Genomic DNA, 21,581 nt, shown 5'->3' with positions numbered 1-21,581 from the left:
GAGTGAAAAAGGTGAATAACATCTTAGCATTATTATGAAAACAGTTTTACCTGCACTTAAACACTTCCTTAAAAGGTCTCAGGCACTTCCAGAAGCTCCCAGATCAAACTTTGAGAACCTCTGGCTAATATCCTTTCTGAAAAATCCTGTGGGTTATAAAATATAGCATTATGATGTGCTAAAATAGGTTTCCTGGTCCTAGATTTTCCCTTTTTTCATGGTTAGAAATCTAGGGCTCTTCAAATCCACACTGAAACTGAAAGATCCTTTTTGGTCCACCAAAAAGAACTCTGCATTGCAAACTTCACTCAATGCAAAAGCCAGCTGAGGTGAAGTCACCAGAGGCCAACAGAAGTCAGGAGTAAAGTGCCACACAGCCTTCAACCACAGTAGTTTTCAAATTGTTTGGTCAGGCCACATCTTAGAGCCCTTTCATCTATCATTTTATGCCTCTCTGTGTTCCTGTGTTCCTTTTTTGAGATTTTGTTTTTGTGTAATGTTGCTGGGCGTTCTGTCCTCAATTTTCTTGTCACACAGTGAAGGAAGTGTCCTATCTGATATGAAGCCACATGTCAGCACCTGCTTTCTGGGTTGATTTGTTCATTATTTCCATTTCTCTTTCCTTATTCTGCAGGGTCTCCTTCTGTCAACAGCAACAACCACACACCTGTACACTGTGGGCCTGCATTCTTTTTTAATGGATGTAAAAATCCAGGGTCTGATGAGTGCCCTTGAGGCTCAGCCTATCACTTAAGGAGTGTTTCTCTTTGGATGTTCAATTTTTTGTTTAACTGAACTTGCAGTTAAGCCTTGCTGACATGTAAAATTTGACTTTGTCTATGTGGGTGGATAATCTAATTGAAAAGGGAGGTAACTTTTTACCACACTAGGAGACAATTATGCATTTACTATGCAAAAGGATATCTTGCTTTAGGTTCACACACTCAAACATCAGTCTAATACAGTGCAATCCAATTCAATGTAGCAACTATATATTGAGATGCCACTGAGGATAGGCACTATGTATAAATGGACTGGGATTCTTGGGAAATAAGCAAATGATTACACTTGAAGACAGGTAACACAGAAAGAGTGATGCTTTTAACCTGGCTAGGGTAGGTGACTTTAGGCTTTTGTGGCACATTAGTAAGCATAGTCCATCTAGGTATTTGTGTGTGTGTGTGTGTATGTGGTACGCGGGCCTCCCACTGTTGTGGCCTCTCCTGCCGTGAAGCACAGGCTCCGGAAGCACAGGCTCAGTGGCCATGGCTCATGGGCCCAGCTGCTCTGCGGCATGTGGGATCCTCCCGGACCGGGGCATGAACCCGTGTCCCCTGCATCGGCAGGTGGAGTCTCAACCACTGCGCCAACAGGGAAGCCCCATCTAGGTATTTTTTAATGGTCATGGCAGCTTATATTGTGTTAGGCAGATGATTGTTTACAATCAGGCAGATGGTTTTAAACACAAATGGCCTGAGTAAGTAGCTTTAAGCTTCAGGCTTCAGTAGAAATATAGGATTTTAACCTTGGTCACTGTAACATTAGTATATTGTTCAGGTAAGTGTTGTTTTCATAAAGAGAAGGATGCAGGTGCAGATCTTAGCACATGCCAGCTGTAGAGACCATAGTGTACTGGCCAATTAGAGTGGAGCTTGAACAACATAGTACTGCTTAGTTTGGTATTTTAGACAAAGCCAGAATAAGAATGAAATCACAAAATGAGGATGAGGAAACATGCATGAGGAAATATCAGACAAGTCAAAGTTGAGGGACATTCTACTTTTCAAAAATGTCATGTTATAAAATAAGTAAGCCGAGCATATTTGTCAGATTAAAGGACATTAGAGATATGGCAACTTAATACAGTACTTGGTCTTGGAAAGGATTTGTACTGATAAAAATATTTCTTTAAAGGATAATATTGTTGTAATTACAAAACTCTGAATATAGACTGTATATTAGGAACAGTATCAGATGTTAAATTTCCTGAATTTGGTGATTTCACTGCAACTATGTAAAAAGGAAATACATTATCTATGCTACAGTTTTTATGAGTGAAAGGTCACGATTTTTACAATTTTTTTCTCAAATGGTTCCTCAAATAAAACAATGTATATGTTATATAGGTGGATATAAGGGTGTGTGTGTGTGTGTGTATGTGTATGTGGGTGGGGGAGAGAGAAAGGAAAAAACAAATGCGGCATAATATTAATAATGAGTGAAACTACATGAAGGATACATGTATATGCATGTTCTTTGTAATACTCTTGTAAGTTTTTTCTAGGTTTGAGTTTTTAGAAAATATATAGAGTAATGAAAAAACAGTCTTCCTTCTTATCACCACCCCCACCCCACCCCTTCAAAGGCTTACTTTCCAGGGAGGATTGTGAAAAAATAATTGCTTCCTTTACTCTGATTCTCAGTCAGATATCTGGCCACAAGATCTGGACCTAAAACTCTAAAAGCAGATGAGAGTCTCCCTGGTATAGAGCCTTTTTGAATTTCTAGCTTTAAATCTTTAGTGTCAAGTCTTGGTAGGTAGAGCTGTAACAACTTCACCAAATTTAAGAATCACTCATCAGCCCATGACCACAACTTGTGATGGATTTTGCCCATTACACAAATTCTGAACTTAATTTCAGACAAACAAAGTGGCACATTCCCAAAAGAGTGAAAGATATTTTTTCATGAACAAATGAAAAATGGATGGGGTTCCTAATTTTAAAACAAATATTTCATTCGGTTAATGCAGAAAAACAAATCTTAGAAACTATGGCAAATCCAATGGACCAAACAGTATTTAAGTGAACTTCATTTCTAAGAATCACATTTGCCTAGAAAATAAGAGCAGAATTGGCATAGCTAAAAATATTCTTCAGACTTTTGATTAGAATCAAAGCAAAGGAATGTAAATGAGTAAATGAAGGGGAAAAAATGAAGACAAACTAATAAGCTAGAAGAAAAAATACATTTCTTGAAGAGAAATGATAAAGATCTTGTGGAACAGATTATTCATAGATGAAAAAGAAGATGAGATCTTAAAGATTAAGAGAAACTAATATGTGTAGAGGAAAAGGTCAATCACCCAGATCTAGTTATTCTTAAAGAGGGTGTCAGAAAAAAAGGAGATTTTTTTTATTAACAGGAAAGGGGAATAGGGCCCAAAGTAACCAACAAAAGAAAAATGGCAAATGCATAGCTAGCAAACAGGCTGCCCAGAAAATATCAGGTTCCAGGAAGCTATTGAGAAGTACCCTCTTAAAGCTGAAGTTGGAGATTTCACAGTAAGCATATAAAAATACTACACCTCCCCCAACAGCTAAATTAGAATATTACAAATTATATAAGTTTGAGATGAAAAGATCAGAAAGTGTCATAAGAACAGACTTTAAGAATTGCGAGTGAGTTTTAAGGTGACACCCACCATGAGTGGCATGTACACAATGAGTGTGTCTTGAGAAACTATGCCCCTAAACTTTGGAATTATGACTCAGGGTAGAAAAAGCTAAAATAAAACAGATTAAAGTGGATATAAGAAAGACAGCCAGTTGAGTTCAGGCCTGGACAAAATATTGGTCCAATGGGTGAAATTATCCAGCTCAGAAAGCTAACACTGACAAGATTTATTTTTCACTGGTTGCTTTGGTTATTCTAAGAATTCATTAACTTCATATATCTCATTATAGGACAAGCCAGAAGACAAAATCAGGAGAAGTGTATAGAAAATCAAACATCTGGGCAGAAGGAAAAGGGAAGATGAAATGAAATAAAGTTTTTGGTTCCAGGTAAAAGTGCTCATGTAACGTGTGCTGGAGAAATGAAAAGAAAAGTCTAAGAAGTCAGTTAAGCTATTACAAACACAATCAAGCCTTCATAAAAGATATGTAGGGGGAGAGTAGAGAAAAGTTCAAACACCAGAAGCAAATTTCACTATTGCAGAAACAGAGTTAGCAGAAAGAAAGACTTAAAACATTCCAAAAATAAGGAACAAGTGACTTGATTAGTACAAGGAAGAGGTCATGGGCATCACTAGGTCCTTGGGGAAACAAGCTTCAAAAAAAATCAACAGTAGCTTTACTTCTGGAATCCACTGAAGATGATTATTCAGATGGAACAAATGTGAAGACTGTGGGTATCATCCCAAGGACACAGGTTTCTCAGGTGTAAGCAATTCCATAGCAAAACTGTCAACTGTTAGTTACCACAGCACAAAACTGAAAATGTCTGCTCAAAGTTAATAAGGAAGACATCAGTAAACAGAACCTATAATCAGTTCAGTACTGGTGCCAGAAAATGTGTGCCAAAAGTTAAATGGAAATTAATAAGTTTTTAATATGCTAGATGGAAAAGAAAGACACCTCAAAATAAGATCTGGTGATTGGGACTGTAACCATTGCAACTGCCAAACTGCGCTAAGTGAAATGTCAGGCAAAGAAAGACAAATACTGTATGTTTTCACTTACATATGGAATCTAAAAAATAAAACAAACAGGGCTTCCCTGGTGGCACAGTGGTTGAGAGTCCACCTGCCGATGCAGGGGACGCAGGTTTATGCCCTGGTCTGGGAGGATCCCATGTGCCACGGAGTGGCTGGGCTCGTGAGACATGGCCACTGAGCCTGTGTGTCCAGAGCCTGTGCTCCACAATGGGAGAAGCCACAACAGTGAGAGGCCCGTGTACAGCAAAATAATAATAATAATAATAATAATGTAAAAAAAACAAAAACAACACACAAAAAACAAATATAACAAAACAGAAACAGACTCAGATACAGAGAACAAACTAGTGGTTAGCAGAAAGGAGGGGGTAGAGGAAGGGGTAAAATAGGTGATGGGGATTAAAACGTACGAACTACTCAGTATAAAATAAATAAGATACAAGGATGTAATGTACAGCACAGGGAATATAGTCAATATTTTATAATAACTTTGTATGGAGTATAATCTATAAAAATATTGAATTACTATATTGTACACTTGAAACTAATAAATTTGTATGTCAACTATACTTCAATTTAAAAAAAAAAACTGCACTGAAGAATGTAGCAATGTCTCAGACACCATTCTCTACCAGCAGAGGACAGAATACACAGGTAGGCTTTTTTATACCTGTGGTAATTTACATTATCCTGTAATTACTCTCCTGATGGGAGAGTTCTCCCAATTGAAATTTTGTTCATAGTTTGTGCTATCAGGACAATTAACCTAAATTGCCAGTCATCCTGAAGTGGCCAACCAACATCTATTGCTTTCTCTTTTAACCTCAGATAACCAAGTCTTTGCTTTAGATTGATTCTAAGAATATTATTTTGACTCTAGAAGTAGGGATAAACTTTTTTTTACTTGTCTGAAAGACTGAGATAGCTGTAGTAAAATTTTATTTCAGAAGTTTCTGCTTCTGGACATAAATGAACAACTACTGGACTAGCCCTCCCACTGTGAACAGCTATGAAACTGGAAAAAGTGAATGAAATGACAGTTGTCAGATATTCAATAAGAAGTAGCATGGGACTGTGGTCCCTAAATAAGGGAAATCCATGAAGTAAGTCCCACAGTCATCCTGACTTTCTGTCTGCAGGTACTGGCTGTACTCTTATATTAGGAGACAGACCCCAAGCAAAGCATGATATTCTCAATAAGCTGATGAGGCAGAGACCAGAGTTTGGCAATGATGAGGCAGATAAAATGTGCAGGACGTGATGCTGGAGAGAAAAGTGCTATGCAGAATAGGAGAACCACAAACCTACAGTCGTATTCTAATGTCTTTGGCCAATACTAAATTGAATATAAGCTGGGAAAAACTCCTGGAGGCCTGGCAGAGAACTGCTACTGAGGAAATGCAAGCTGAATGGTATTCTTGAGATCATATAGTGCAAAGAAAAGTAGGAGTCACAAACAGACAGAATAGGGATCTCAGTGAACACCTTGAAAATGCAAATGATACTACAGAAAAGCTGTAGCGCTACTCTAGTCCTAGAACAAGGGTTACTTGTGACCTACCCTAGAAAAACTTAAAAAGATGCTTCAGAAGGATCAAGCTGATCCAGTAAATCAACTGCCTGCCAGGACAAAACACAGCACTCTATAAAGAAAGATACAATCAAGATTCCTTACACCATACTATCAATAATAGGTAGCAAATAGTAAAAGCTTACTAATCATGCAAAGAAGCAGGAATTTGTTACCTATGACCAATTAAAAAGAACTAGCATTTGATGGAAAAAGACACAGAGCTAACAGAAATTTTGGACTTAGAAAACAATGAATTTATGAGAGCTATCACAAATATTTTAAGGAATTAAAAGATAAAACAAAATAAGCGAAGAGGTAGGACATTTCAAAAACCAAATTAACGCCATGAAAAAATGGAAATCTAGAATTGAAAAATACAATATTTGAGATAAAAATTAAATAGATTAATTTTATACTGATTGGGAAGTACAAAAGTAAAGGTCTGCAAACTTAAAGACAATAGAATATAAATGATTTTAAATGAAGCACAAAGAGGGGAAAAATGCTGAGAAAGTTAACAGAGCAATGGCAAAAAGGTTAACATGCATGGACTTGGAGAAGAGACAGATTTCTCTTCCAGAGCAATCTGGAGATTGCTCTAGAATTGACAGAAGAGACATAGATTACTACATAATCTATGAAGAGACTTAGATTGCAAAACAAAAAGTATTTGAAGAAATAATGGCCAGTAAAACTTACATTTCAATGAAGAATATCAAACCAAAGATATAAACAGCTCACAGAATCCCAAGCAGGATAAACAGAGTGAACACCACATATTGGTAAATCATAGGGAAATTACTGAAAGCCAAACATAAAAAGAGAATTTTAAAATTATCCATAAAAAAATGATATATAGGGCTTCCCTGGTGGTGCAGTGGATGAAAGTCCACCTGCCGATGCAGGGGACACGGGTTCGTGCCCTGGCCCGGGAAGATCCCACATGCCACGGAGCAGCTGGGTCCGTGAGCCGTGGCCACCAAGCCTGTGCATCCAGAGCCTCTGCTCCACAACGGGAGAAGCCACAACAGTGAGAGGCCCATGTACCGCAAAAAAAAAAAAAAAAAAAATATATATATATATATATATATATATATATATATATATATATATATATGATGTAAAGAAAAAAAGATAAAAAGATAAGATTGACTGCTGAACTCCATTCAGAAATAAAGGCAGAGAACAATGGAATGCTAAGTTGCTAATAGAAAAAATATATATGTAATTGCCAACCAAGAATAAAATACCCTACAAAAATATCCTTTAAAATGAAGGCACTACACCCAGCAGGATCCACCCATGGTTAAGGGTCCAGCAGTAATGGGGGAGACCATGGGGGAGACGGTGGGGGAGGAGGATGAAGGAACAGAAGGGAGCGGGGCCAGTGCTTTCCTTGTCCACTTAGGCACCGGGAAGCCTATTCGGCTCCCGGGCCTAATCGTCTGCCCTTGGAGCCTCCCTCAGGACGTGTGGAGCCCAAGCCCTGCCCCTACACCCCCACCCAGGGCCCTACCTCTCCACTCGGAGACCTGCTCCAATGTGCTGGGCCTAAACCACACACACACACCCTCGCTCAGGACCCTACCTCCAAACTCCAGAACTCCTCATTCCAGAGGCCCTCCTTTCCATGTGCTGCCTCTTCCCTTCCAGGCAGGTCCTAAATAGAGGCCCTGCCACACACTTGAACGTCACCTTACGTAGGCCCCGTCCCATGCTCAAACGTCACCCCCCACCAAACTAAGTCCCGTCTCACCCTAAACCCCACCCCTGCCTAAGTTCCACCCCCACCTAAACTTCACCCACAAAGCCAAGGCTTTTGTTTTTTATTCTTTTTCCCTCTTTTAGATTGGGGTTCTGTTTTACCTTGTTGATGCTTTTATATTTTTAAGTTTCCTAATAAATCTTTTATTTTTCTAGTTTTATTTTATTCTTTATACTTTGTTAGTGAACACTCCTTTTGGCTTGTTCCCCTGCTACTTTTTTTTTTTTTCTTTTTTCTGGTGTGGTTTTGTTGCAGTTGTTTCAATTATAGTTTTTTTTCCTAATATATTTTTTAGCTTTCTAATTTTAGTTTGTTTCTTATTCTTTGATATTGTACTCCTCCTTTTTTTCTTTCTTTCTTCCTTTTTTTTTTTTCACCACACCACAAAGCTTGCGGGCTCTTGGTTCCCAGGCCAGAGGTCAGGCCCAAGCTCCTGTGGTGGTAGCTCCAAGTCCAACTGCTGGACTAACAGGGAACCTCAGACCCCAAGGAATATCAGTTGGAGAGAGGTCTCCTGGAGGTCCTCACCTCAGCACCAAGATCCAGCTCTATCCAACTGCCTGAAAACTCCAGTGCTGGATGTCTCAGGCCAAACAACCAGTAAGAAAGGAATACAGCACCACCCATCAAAACAAACAAAAAAAGAGGAAATGACAAAAAAACATGTTACAGATGAAGGAGCAAGGTAAAAACCTATAAGACCAAATAAATGAAGAGGAAATAGGCAACCTACCTGAAAAAGAAGTCAGAGTAATGATAGTAAAGATGATCCAAAATCTTGGAAAGAGAATGGAGAAAATACAAGTAACATTTAACAAGGATCTAGAAGAACTAAAGACCAAACAAACAGTGATGAACAATACAACTACTGAAATTAAAAATACTCTAGAAGGAATCAGTAACAGGCAGAAGAACAGATAAGTGAGTTGGAATATAAAATGGTGGAAATAACTGCCAGGGGGCAGAATAAAGAAAAAAGAATGAAAAGAATGGAGGACAGTCTCAGAGGGACAACATTAAACTCACCAACATCCGAATTATAGAGGTACCAGAAGAAAAAGAGAAACAGAAAGGGTATGAGAAAATATTTAAACAGATTATAGCTGAAAACTTTCCTAACATGGGAAAGGAAATAGTCAATCAAGTCCAGGAAGCACAGAGAGTTCCATACAGGATAAACCCAAAGAGAAACACTCTGAGATACATATTAATCAAACTATCAAAAACTAAACACAAAGAAAAAATATTAAAAGCAGCAAGGGAAAAGCAACAAATAACATCCAAGGGAATCCCCATAAGGTTAACAGCTGATTTTTCAGCAGAAACACTGCTAGACAGAAGGATTGGTAGGACATATTTACAGTGATGAAATGGAAAGACCTAAAACCAAGATTACTCTATCCAGCAAGGATCTCATTCAGATTCCATGGAGAAATTAAAACCTTTACTGATAAGCAAAAGTTAAGAGAATTCAGCATCACCAAACCAGCTTTACAACAAATTCTAAAGGAACTTCTGTATGCAGGAAACAAAAGACAAGGAAAAGACATACAGTAAGAAACCCAAAACAATTAAGAAAATGGTAATAGGAACATACATATCAATAATTACCTTAAATGTAAATGGATTAAATGCTCAAAACAAAAGACATAGATTGGCTGAATGGATACAAAAACAAGACCCATATATATGCTGTCTACAAGAGACCCACTTCAGACCTAAGGACACATACAGACTGAAAGTGAGGGAATGGAAAAAGATATTCCATGCAATTGGAAATCAAAAGAAAGCTGGAGTAGCAATTCTCATATCAGACAAAACAGACTTTAAAATAAAGACTACTACAAGAGACAAAGAAGGACACTACATAATGATCAAAGGATCAATCCAAGAAGAAGATATAACACTTGTAAATATTTATGCACACAACAGTACCTCAACACATAAGGCAAATGCTAACAGCCATAAAAGGGGAAATTGACAGTAACACAATAATAGTAGGGGACTCAAACATCCCACTTTCACCTATGGACAGATCATCCAAAATGAAAATAAATAAGGAAACAAAAGCTTTAAATGACACATTAAATAAGATGGACTTAACTGATATTTATCAGACATTCCATCCAAAAACAATAGAATACACCTTCTTCTCAAGTGCTCATGGAATATTCTCCAGGATAGACCATATCTTGAGTCACAAATCAAGCCTCAGTAAATTTAAGAAAATTGAAAGTGTATCAAGTATCTTTTCTGACCACAATGCAATGAGACTACATATCTATTACAGAAAAAAACTGTAAAAAATACAAACAAATGGAGGCTAAACAATATAATACTAAAAAAACCAAGAGCTCACTGAAGAAATCAAAGAGGAAATCACAAAATACCTAGAGGGGCTTCCCTGGTGGCGCTGTGGTTGGGAGTCTGCCTGCCAATGTAGGGGACGTGGGTTCGTGCCTGGGAGGATCCCACATGCCGCAGAGCGGCTGGGCCCGTGAGCCATGGCCGCTGAGCCTGTGCATCCAGAACCTGTGCTCTGCAGCAGGAGAGGCCACAGCAGTGGAAGGCCTGCATACCACAAAAAAAAAAAAAAAAACCTAGAAACAAATGACAATGAAAACATGAGGACCAAAACCTACAGGATGCAGCAAAAACAGTTCTAAGAGGGAATTTTATAGCAATACAATCCTACCTCAAGAATCAAGAAAAATCTCAAGTAAATAACACAATCTTATACCTAAAGCAATCAGAGAAAGAAGAACAAAAAAACTCCCAAAGTTAGCAGAAGGAAAGAAATCATAAAGAGCAGATCAGAAAAAAATGAAAAAGAAATGAAGGAAACAATAGCAAAGATCAATAAAACCAAAAGCTGGTTCTTTGAGAAGATAAATAAAATTGATAAACCATTAGCCAGACTCATCAAGAAAAAAAGGGAGAAGACTCAAACTGACAGAACTAGAAATGAAAAAGGAGAAGTAACAACTGACTCTGCAGAAATACAAAGGATCATGAGAGATTACTACAAGCAATGCTATGCCAATAAAATGTACAACCTGGAAGAAATGGACAAATTCTTAGAGAAGCACAACCTTCTGAGACTAAACCAGGAAGAAATAGAAAATATAAACAGACCAATCAGAAGCACTGAAATTGAAATTGTGATTAAAAATCTTCCAACAAACAAAAGCCCAGGACCCGATGGCTTCACAGGTGAATTCTATCAAACATTTAGAGAAGGGGCCTCCCTGGTGGCGCAGTGGTTGAGAGTCCGCCTGCCGATGCAGGGGATACGGGTTCGTGCCCCGGTCTGGGAGGATCCCATATGCCGCGGAGCGGCTGGGCCCGTGAGCCATGGCCGTTGAGCCTGCGCGTCCGGAGCCTGTGCTCCACAACGGGAGAGGCCACAACAGTGAGAGGCCCGCATACCGCAAAAAAAAAAAAAAAAAAAAAAAAAAAAAAACATTTAGAGAAGAGCTAACACCTATCCTTCTCAAGCTCTTCCAAAATATAGCAGAGGAAGGAACACTCCCAAACTCATTCTATGAGGCCACCATCACCCTGATACCAAAACCAGACAAAGATGTCACAAAAAAAGAAAACTACAGCCAATGTCTCTGATGAGCATAAATGCAAACATCCTCAACAAAATACTAGCAAACAGAATCCAACAGCACATTAAGGGATCATACACCATGATCAAGTGGGGTTTATCCCAGGAATGCAAGGACTCTTCAATATACGGAAATCAATCAATGTGATACACAATATTAAGAAATTGAAGGATAAAAACCATATGATAATCTCAATAGATGCAGAAAAAGATTTGACAAAATTCAACACCCATTTATGATAAAAACTCTCCAGAAAGTAGGCATAGAGGGAAACTACCTCAGCATAATAAAGGCCATATATGAGAAACCCAGAGCCAACATCGTTCTCAATTGTGAAAAACTGAAACTATTTCCTCTAAGATTAGAAACAAGACAAGGTTGCCCACTCTCACCACTGTTATTCAACATAGTTTTGGAAGTTTTAGCCACAGCAATCAGAGAAGAAAAAGAAATAAAAGGACTCGAAATCAGAAAAGAAGTAAAACTGTCACTGTTTGCAGATGACATGATAGTATACATAGAAAATCCTAAAGATGCTACCAGAAAACTACTAGAGCTAATCAATGAATTTGGTAGAGTAGCAGGATACAAAATTAATGCACAGAAATCTCTTGCATTCCTATACACTAATGATGAAAAATCTGAAAGAGAAATTAAGGAAACGCTCCCATTGACCATTGCAACAAAAAAGAATAAAATACCTCGGAATAAACCTACCTAAGGAGACAAAAGACCTGTATGCAGAAACTATAAGACACTGATGGAAGAAATTAAAGAAGATACAGACAGATGGAGAGATATACCATGTTATTGGATTGGAAGAAGCAACATTGTGAAAATGACTATACTACCCAAAACAATGTACAGATTCAATGCAATCCCTATGAAACTACCAATGGCATTTTGCACAAAACTCGAACAAAAAATTTCACAGTTTGTATGGAAACACAAAAGACCCCGAATAGCAAAAGCAGTCTTCAGAAAGAAAAACGGAGCTGGAGGAATCAGGTTCCCTGACTTCAGACTATACTACAAAGTTACAGTAATCCAGAAAGTATGGTACACATATATATGGAATCTAAAAAAAAAAAAAAAAAAAATGGTTCTGATGAACCTAAGGGCAGGACAGGAATAAAGACACAGACATAGAGAATGGACTTGAGGACTTGGGGTCAGGGGAGGGTAAGCTGGGACAAAGTGAGAGAGTAGCATTGACATATATATACTACCAAATATAAAACAGATAGCTAGTGGGAAGCAGCTGCATGGCACAGGGAGATCAGCTCGGTGTTTTGCAACCACCTAGAGGATTGGGATAAAGAGTGTGAGAGGGAGATACAAGAGGGAGAGGATATGGGGATATACGTATGAATATAGATGATTCACTTTGTTATACAGCGGAAACTAACACAACACTGTAAAGCAATTATACTCCAATAAAGATGTTGGGAAAAAATGAATAAAATAAAATAAAATAAAACAAAGGCAAAAAAAGAATGTTTTTTAAAAAGCTGGTAGAATTTGTCTCCAGCATATTTGTACTACAAAAATATTAAGGGAAATTCTTTAGTCAGAAGGAAAATGACATCAGAAGGAAAGCTGAATAAATACAAAACATTTCTCTAGAAAATGATAAATATATGAAGGAATATGAAAGACATTTTATACTTTTATTTTTATTTATTTAAGAGATAGTGAACTCATTTCAGATGCTCAAGTGACTACTGTATGGATGGCACCATTCTAGAAAATATTGTTGCACATCATATAAAAAAATAAAATAAATAATCTAAAAGGTAGTGAACTGTTAAAAATTAATACTAATATAGTAAGGGATTTATAACGTGTAGAATAAATTATTTGACAACAGCAAAAAGATGGGAGGAAAGTAAATAAACGTATACTGTTTTAGTGTCATGTAATATACAAGGAAATCTAATATTTATTTTGGGTGTGATAAATTAAGAATACATGTAAAATACTTAAACAACTAGTAAAAGTAATAAATAAAAATGAAGAGATAAAGTTAACATGCCAACAGATGAGATAAAATTGAATACATAAAAAATTAACTAACAAGATTGTCCTACTTCAGGCTGTCATAACAGAATACCATAGACTGGATGGCTTAAACAGAAAGTTACTTGTCATAGTTCTAAGGGCTAGGAAGTCCAAGGTCAGAGTGCTGGCAGATTCACTGTCAGGGCTCTCTTCCTGATATGCACAAGGCTGTCTTCTTATTGTATCCTCACATGGTGTGGGTAGAGAAAGAGAGAGAAAAAAATCTCTCTCTTGTCTCTTTTTATAAGGGCACTAACATCACCATGACGGCTCTGCCCTTATGATCTAATTATCTCCTAAAGGCCTTCCCTTCAAATACTATCACACTGGGGATTAGTGTTTCAACATATGAATTTTGAAGGTGACACAAACAGTCTAGAGCAAAAATGAAGGGAGGAAAGGAAGATTAAAGGAACAAAACTAGATCAGTTATTGATAAAAACAAATAGCAAACTGTGATATTAAACCCAACCATAGAAATGATTATATCAAATGTAAATGGACTAAACACTTGAATTAAAAGGCAGAGATTGTCAGGCTAGAATAAAAAAGCAATACCCAACTAAATACTACTTTTGACACACACTTGAAATATAAGCACATTTTAAGTATGTTTTAAAGGTATGCTTTAAATATAATTATTTTAAATATAAGAATAAAAGTAAAGAAATAATAAAAATAAATGCCATGATAAAATTAGGATAAAGATGCTAAAGAGGATCTATTATTATTGGAAGAAAATAGACTCCAAGATAAGGAATATTACCAGATTTTAAGGGGGATAATTAATAATATGAAAAGAGTTAACTCATCAAGAAGACAAAAATATTAAATGGGTCCACACTTAATAATATAAATACAAAATACAGGCAGTAAATACTGACAAAACTATTGAGAGAAAATGATAAATCCAAAGTTATAATTGAACATTTTATCACTGCTCTCTCAATTGATAGAGAAAAGTGAGCACAGTTCAGTAAAGATATAGAAAAATTGAGTAACACTATCAACTACCTTAGAACAACTGGCATTTACAGAACAATATATCCAGCAACTGTATAGCATACATTTTATTCATGTGCACATGGAACATTAATCAAGGATATTGCTTTATATATTGCATGATAAATGAAGTTGCAATAAATTTAAAAATACTTAAATGATACAAAGTATTCTTTCCAACCACAATAGAATTAGATTAGATATCAATGACAAAATGATATTTAAAATTTCCCATGGGTCAAAGAAAAATTCTTAAGGGAAATTAGAAAATATTTTTAGAAAATATTTTAATGAAGTAAAAATAAAAACAATTCATATCAAAATGGGCAGGAGTGATTAGAGAAAATTTTATACCATTAAGTGCTTATATTAGAAAATAATAAGGGTCTCAATCAGTAATTTAATATCTACCTTAAGAAACTAGAAGAAGCAGAGAAAATTAAATTCAAAGTAAGTAGAAGGAATGAAGTAACAGACAAAAGTGAAAATCGTGTAAATGAAAATCATGAACAATTAATAAATTTTTTTCTTAATGGTTCTTTTTAAATTTAAGACCTTATTATTTAGGGCCGTGTTAGGTTTACAACAAAATTGATAAGGAGGTACAGAGATTTCCTATATATTCCTGTTCTGCACATGCATAGCCTCCCCCTTTGCCAATATCACTCAGCAGAAAGAGGCATGTTTTACCAAGCACGAACCTAAACTGACACCTCATAATCACCCAGAGTCCATAGTTTACCTTATGGTACACTCTAGATGTTGTACATTCTATGGGTTTGGACAAGTGTATAATGACATATATCCATTGTTATAATATTATACAGAGTGTCTTCTCTGCCCTAAAAATCCTCTGTGTTCTGCCTATTCTTCTTCCCATCACCACCACTTCAGGGAACCTCTGATCTTATTTGATCTTTATACTGTCTCTGTAGTTTTTCCCTTTCCAGAGTTTCATATAGTTGGAATCATACAGTATTTTGCCTTTTTCAGAGTGGCTTCTTTTCCTTAGTAATATGCATATAACTTTTCTCCATGTCTTTTCATGGTTTGATAGTTCATTTTTTTAGTTCTGAATAATACTTAACTGTATGGATGTAACATAGTTTATTTATTCAATTACCTATTGAAGGGCATTACGGTTGCATACAAGTTATGGAAATTTTGAATAAAGCTGTTTTAGTCATCCTTGTGCAGGTTTTTGTGTGGCCATAAGTTTTCATCTCCTTGGGTAAATAACAAGGAGTGTGATTTCTGGATCATATTGTAAGAATATGTTTAGTTTTTAAAGAAACTGTGAAAGTGTCTTCCAAAGTGGCTATACATTTTGCATATTTCCACTAGCAATGTATGAAAGTTCCTGTTGCTCCACATTCTCACCAGCATTTTGTATTGTAAATGTTCTGGATATTGACCACTATAATAGGTATGTAGTGGTATTTCATTGTTGCTTTTATTTGCATTTCCCTGATGACACATGATGTGCAGCATCTTTTCATATACTTATTTGCCATCTGTATATCTTCTTTGGTATCAGTTAAGTCCTTTTGCCATTTAAAAACATGTGTTTATTTGTTTTGCTTTCTTGTTGAATTTTAAGAGTGCTTTGTACCTTTTAGGTAACAGTCCTTTATCAGATATGCCTTCTAAAAATACTTTCTCCTAGTCTGTGGCTTGTCTTTTCATGCTCTTGACATTGTCTTTTGAAGGGCAGAAATTTTAAATTTTAATGAAGTCCAGTTTATCAATTATTTCTTTCTCAGATTATGTCTTTGGTGTCATATCTAAAAAAGTATCACCATTACCAAGGTCACCTAGGTTTCTCCTATGTTATCTTCTAGATTTATATTTTTGTGTTTTATACATACGAGTATGATCCATTTTGATATAATTTTTTGTAACTGGTATAATGTCTGTGTCTAGATTCATTATTTGCATGTGGTTGTGCAGTTGTTCGGGAACAATTTGTTGAAGAAACTATCTTTGATCCACTGTATTGACTTTGCTTCCTTGTCAAAAATAAGTTGACTATATTTAAGTGGGTCTATTTCTGGGCTCTCTATTCTGTTCCACTGATGTGTTTATTCATTTGCCAATGCCATACTGTCTTGATTACTGTAGTTTTATAGTAAGTCTTGGAGTGAGGTGGCAAGTTTTGTTCTTCTCCTTCAATATTGTATTGACTATCCTGGGACATTTGCATCTTCATATAACTTTCACATCAGTTGATATTCATAAAAGAAACCTCCTGGGGAGTTTCCCTGGTGGCGCAGTGGTTGAGAGTCCACCTGCTGATGCAGAGGACGTGGGTTCGTGTCCCGGTCCGGGAAGATCCCACATGCTGTGGAGTGGCTGGCCCCGTAAGCCATAGCCACTGAGCCTACACGTCCAGAGCCTGTGCTCTGCAATGGGAGAGGCCACAACAGTGAGAGGCCCGCATACCACACACACAAAAAAAGAAACCTCCTGGGATTTTGATTTGTATAGCACTGGATCTGTAGATTAAGTTAGGAAGAATTGACATTTTGACAATATTGAGTCTTCCTTTCCATGAACATGAAATACCTCTCCATTTATTTAGTTCTTTGATTTCATTCACCAGAGTTTAGTAGTTTTCCTCATATAGATCTTATAGATATTTTGTAAGATTTATATCAAAGTATTTCATTTTGGAGGATGCTAATGTAAATGGTATTGTTTTAAAATCCAAGATCCACTTACTCATTTTTATCTTATAGGAAAGGGATTGGTTTTTATATATTAACTTTGTATTCTGCTACATTGCTATAATTATTTATTAGTTTCCAGAATTTTGTCAATTATTTTGGATTTTCTACATAGATGATCATGTCATCTGTGAACAAAGACACTTTTATGTCTTCCTTCCCAATCTGTATACTTTTCATTTCCTTTTCTTGTCTTATTGCTTAACAAGGAGTTTCAGTTTGATGTTGAAACAAAAGTTGTGAGAGGGGAAATATTTGCTTTGTACCTGATCCTGGTGAGAAAGCCTTCATTCTCTCACAATAAAGTATTATGTTAGCTGTAAGTATTTTGTAGATAGTCTTTATCAAGTTGAAGAAGTTTCCCTCTACTCCTTTACTGAGAGCTTTTATCATGAATGGGTGTTGAATTTTGTTAAATGCTTTTTCTGCATCTATTTATATGGTCATGTGACCTTTCTTTTTTAGTCTGTTGATGTAATAAATTACATCAACTGATTTTACAGTGTTGAATTGGCCGTGCATACCTGGGGTAAATTTCATTTGGTCATGGTATATAATTTTTTTATGCTTTTTTTGAATTTGATTTGCTAATACTTGGTTGAGAATTTTTGCATCTATCTTCATTAGAGATATTGGTCTATAGTTTTCTTTTTTGGTAACTGGTTTTGGTATTAGGGCAATGCTGGTCTCAGAGAATGAATTAGGAAATATTCCCTCTGCTTCTATCTTCTAAAATATATTGTAGAGAATTGGTATAATTTAGTTCTTAAATGTTTGGTACAATTCACCAGAGAAACCATCAGCCTGGTGTTTCTGTTTTGAAAGGTTATTAATTATTGATTCAATATATATTCAGTCTATCTGTATCATCTATTTCTTCTTGTGTGAATTCTGGCAGATTGTGTCTATGGAGGAATTGGTCCATATCATATAGGTTATCAAATGTTGGGGCATAGAGTTGTTCAAAGTATTCTTTTATTATCCTTTTAAAGGGATCTTTAATGATACCTTTTTCATTGCTGATATTAGTAATTTTTGTTTTTTCTCTTTATTTTCTTAGGCAGCTGGGCTAGAAGCTTATTGTTTTTATTATCTGAGTGATTCTTTAATGAAAAGTCAACAAAATTGATAAATCCCTACTTATACTGGTCAGATTGAGAGAGAGGGAGAGGAAAGAGGGAGAGAGAGAGAGAGAGAGAGAGATCACCAATATTAGGATTGAAAGAGGGGAACCACTTCTAGTGCCTAGAATTGTTTTCAAAGTATAATAAGAAAATATTAAGAAAAATGACATGCTAATATATTTAACAACTTAGTTGAAATATTAAAAAGTTACTTGAAAGACTCAAATTAACACAGGTGATTCAAGGAAACCTAAATATGAATAGCTCAATATATAATAAATAAGTAATATTTATTAGCCAAAACCTTCTCCCCAAGAAAAGCTGAGGTTCAGATGACTTTACTGGTGAATTATATCACACATTTTAGAAAGAAATAATACCAATCAGGAAACAGAGGCAAAAGTAATGTGTTCCAATGTTTTAATAAGGCAAAAGACCCTCATACCACAAACAGGAAAGAAATTTATAAAGAAAGCAAATTAGAGATAATATCCCTCATGAACATACATGGAAAAATACTTAACAAAATATTAGCATATTCAATCAAATAACATGAAAGTCAAATATATGTGTCTAAGGAAGCAAAGTTAGTTTAACATTGAAGAATCTGTGTAACTTACCATATTAAAAGAATAAATGGAAATCTATACAATTATCTCAATAGATGCAGAAAAATAGCATTTGATATAATTCAATACACACTCATATTTAAAAACTCTCAGAAAAATAAGAACAGAATTTTCTTCAACCTGATATTAAAAAACATGATAAAGCTCACATCAGAACTGATAAAACACTTAATAATTAAATATAGTCTTCCTAAGATCAGGAATAACTGAAAAATATTCTTTCTCATCCTTTTTATTTAACATTGTACTGCAGATTCTTATTGAAGTGCAGTAAAACCAGAAAAATAATTAAAAGTCCTATAGATTGGAAAGGGAGAGATAAAACACTCAAATAGAAAAACATGATGGTGTCCATAAAAATACCAATGAATCTACAAAGAAAAAATACTAAAACTAATAAGTGACTTTAACAAGCTTCTATGATCCAATGGCAACATACAAAAAATCATTTTAATTATACTAACAACAAATGTAAAATAAAATCTTTAAAGATAACAATTATAATAGCAAAAACAAAAAGTATGGTTTGGTTTATTTTTCTGAAAGAATGCAAAACCTCTACATTGACATATACTAAACATTGTGAGATACATGATAAAAAACCTATGTAAATGTAGAGTGATAACATGTTCATGGACCAAAAGACTTGATAATTTATGTTTCAGTAAACTATAAATTCTCCCCATATTGAGTCATTGATTCAATACAATCCCCAGCAAATCCACAACAGCGTTTTTTATAGAAATTAATAAGGCAAGTCTAAATTTAAATGGAAATTCACAGGGCCTAGAAGAGTAAACACAACCTTGAAAAGAGAAAAAAAATAAGAACGAATACTTGGTCTCTGTAATTTCAAGACTTTTTGTAAAGCCATGGTAAATAAGACAGTTTAATACTGTCACAAAAATAGACAAATCGATTAAAGGAATAAAATAGAATTAGACCCATATTTATATGGTCAATTTGTTTTTTTGAACAAATTTGTCAAAGTAATCCAATGTGGAAAGTCCTTTCAACAGATAGCAATAAGACTACTGAGAAAATATAAACTAAAGCTTTACTTCATAAACCTAAGTATAGAAGCTAAAACTATATACTTTTTAGGTGAAAACATAAGAGGATATTTTCATGAATATTTCATGAGACAAATTTAGATAGGGCACAGAAAGAAGAAACCATTAAAAAAACTTATAAATTACACTTACTTAAATTAAAATGTCTGCTCATAAAAAGGCAATATTAGGAAAAAGAGTAGGCAAATTATAGACTGGGATACAACAGTCAAGTCACTCTGTGTGTGTGTGTGTGTGTGTGTGTGTGTGTGTGTGTGTTATGTATCAAAGGACTTGTATCCAGACTATATAAAGAATTCATACATCACTAAAAAGAAAACTAACCCAATTTTAAAAATAGTTTAATTCTTGAAACACCCATCAAAAAGAAACATAGGTGAATAACCATTAAGTGCATAAAAGAAGCTTGATATCACTACTCACACATTAGAATGATTAAAATATAAAAGAAACTAGCTGTGAAGGTCTGGAGCACCCAGGTATCTCACATAATCCTGATGTAAATATAAAATGGTGCAATAATTTTGGAAAAAATCCCATACAATTACCCTCTGACCCAGAAATTCTATTCCTAAATATTTATCCAAGAGAAATGACTACATGTGTAACAAAACACTTGTGTAAGAATTCTCATAGCAGGTATTTATTCATAATAGTCAAACCTGTAAACAATCCAAATGTCATATAAATAAACAAAATTACAATAAAGCAGTCATACCCATTCTCTAAAAGAGCATAATCTGTGACAGTAACACTGATTTGGAATCACACTAGAAGATATTAAACACAGCTGAATTAAATGGAAAGAATCATCCTATCAGTATATTGTATAAAATATTTACATTGAACAAAAGTACATGAAAACATGTGTATTTGTGAGGCAGGGAGAACATAAAAGAAAGGTAGCCTATAAATTTTGCACATTGGAGGGGAAACAAGGCAGAAATAGTAGTGCCTTGTATCTTTAAAAGAGCCTGAGAGAAAAGCACATGACATATCTGCCAGATGTCATTTGATGATCATATCACACCACCTTTCGAAGTTCTCCATTTTACTACACTGGGTAAAAGCCTAGAAACTACATTTCTTGGATAATCTTGGGGAACTTATTTGATATTTGAAAGGTGGAAGAAAAGAAGAAGCCATTGTTTTCCAGTAGTAACAATGGACAAATAAATGGATTAGAGAGATGGCAAATGTGGAATTTTGCTAGCAGGTTCCAGCTGTCCTTAAAATACCCCACCTAGACTTTGCAGGGAGTTGAGATAACATCTTCTCTGCAATTCTTTCTCTTCTGAATTTCCCTGAAAAAAAAAAAAGCAAAAAAAAAAAAAAAAAAAAACAGTAATTGTTCTAACGCCTTCATTCCTCTAGAACTTCCAAAGGTTGTATGACTCTAACTCCCTACGTTAAATCCCTTCTTACTTGAAACAATTAGTGTGGTTTCTGTTTTCTTAGGCAAACCGTGACTGATTCAACCTAAGACAAATATTATAGGCTTCAGAGTTTTTTCTGATTCAGAAATTTTATTTATTTTTTACAGACCTATTATATGCCAAGAACTAAGCTGTTAGAT

The sequence above is a fragment of the Mesoplodon mirus genome (genome assembly GCF_964341445.2).
Source record: "Mesoplodon mirus genome assembly, chromosome: 3".
Classification (NCBI taxonomy): Eukaryota; Metazoa; Chordata; class Mammalia; order Artiodactyla; family Ziphiidae; genus Mesoplodon; species Mesoplodon mirus.
The sequence above is the reverse complement of the archived record's forward strand: the minus strand, read 5'-3'. Positions refer to the sequence as shown.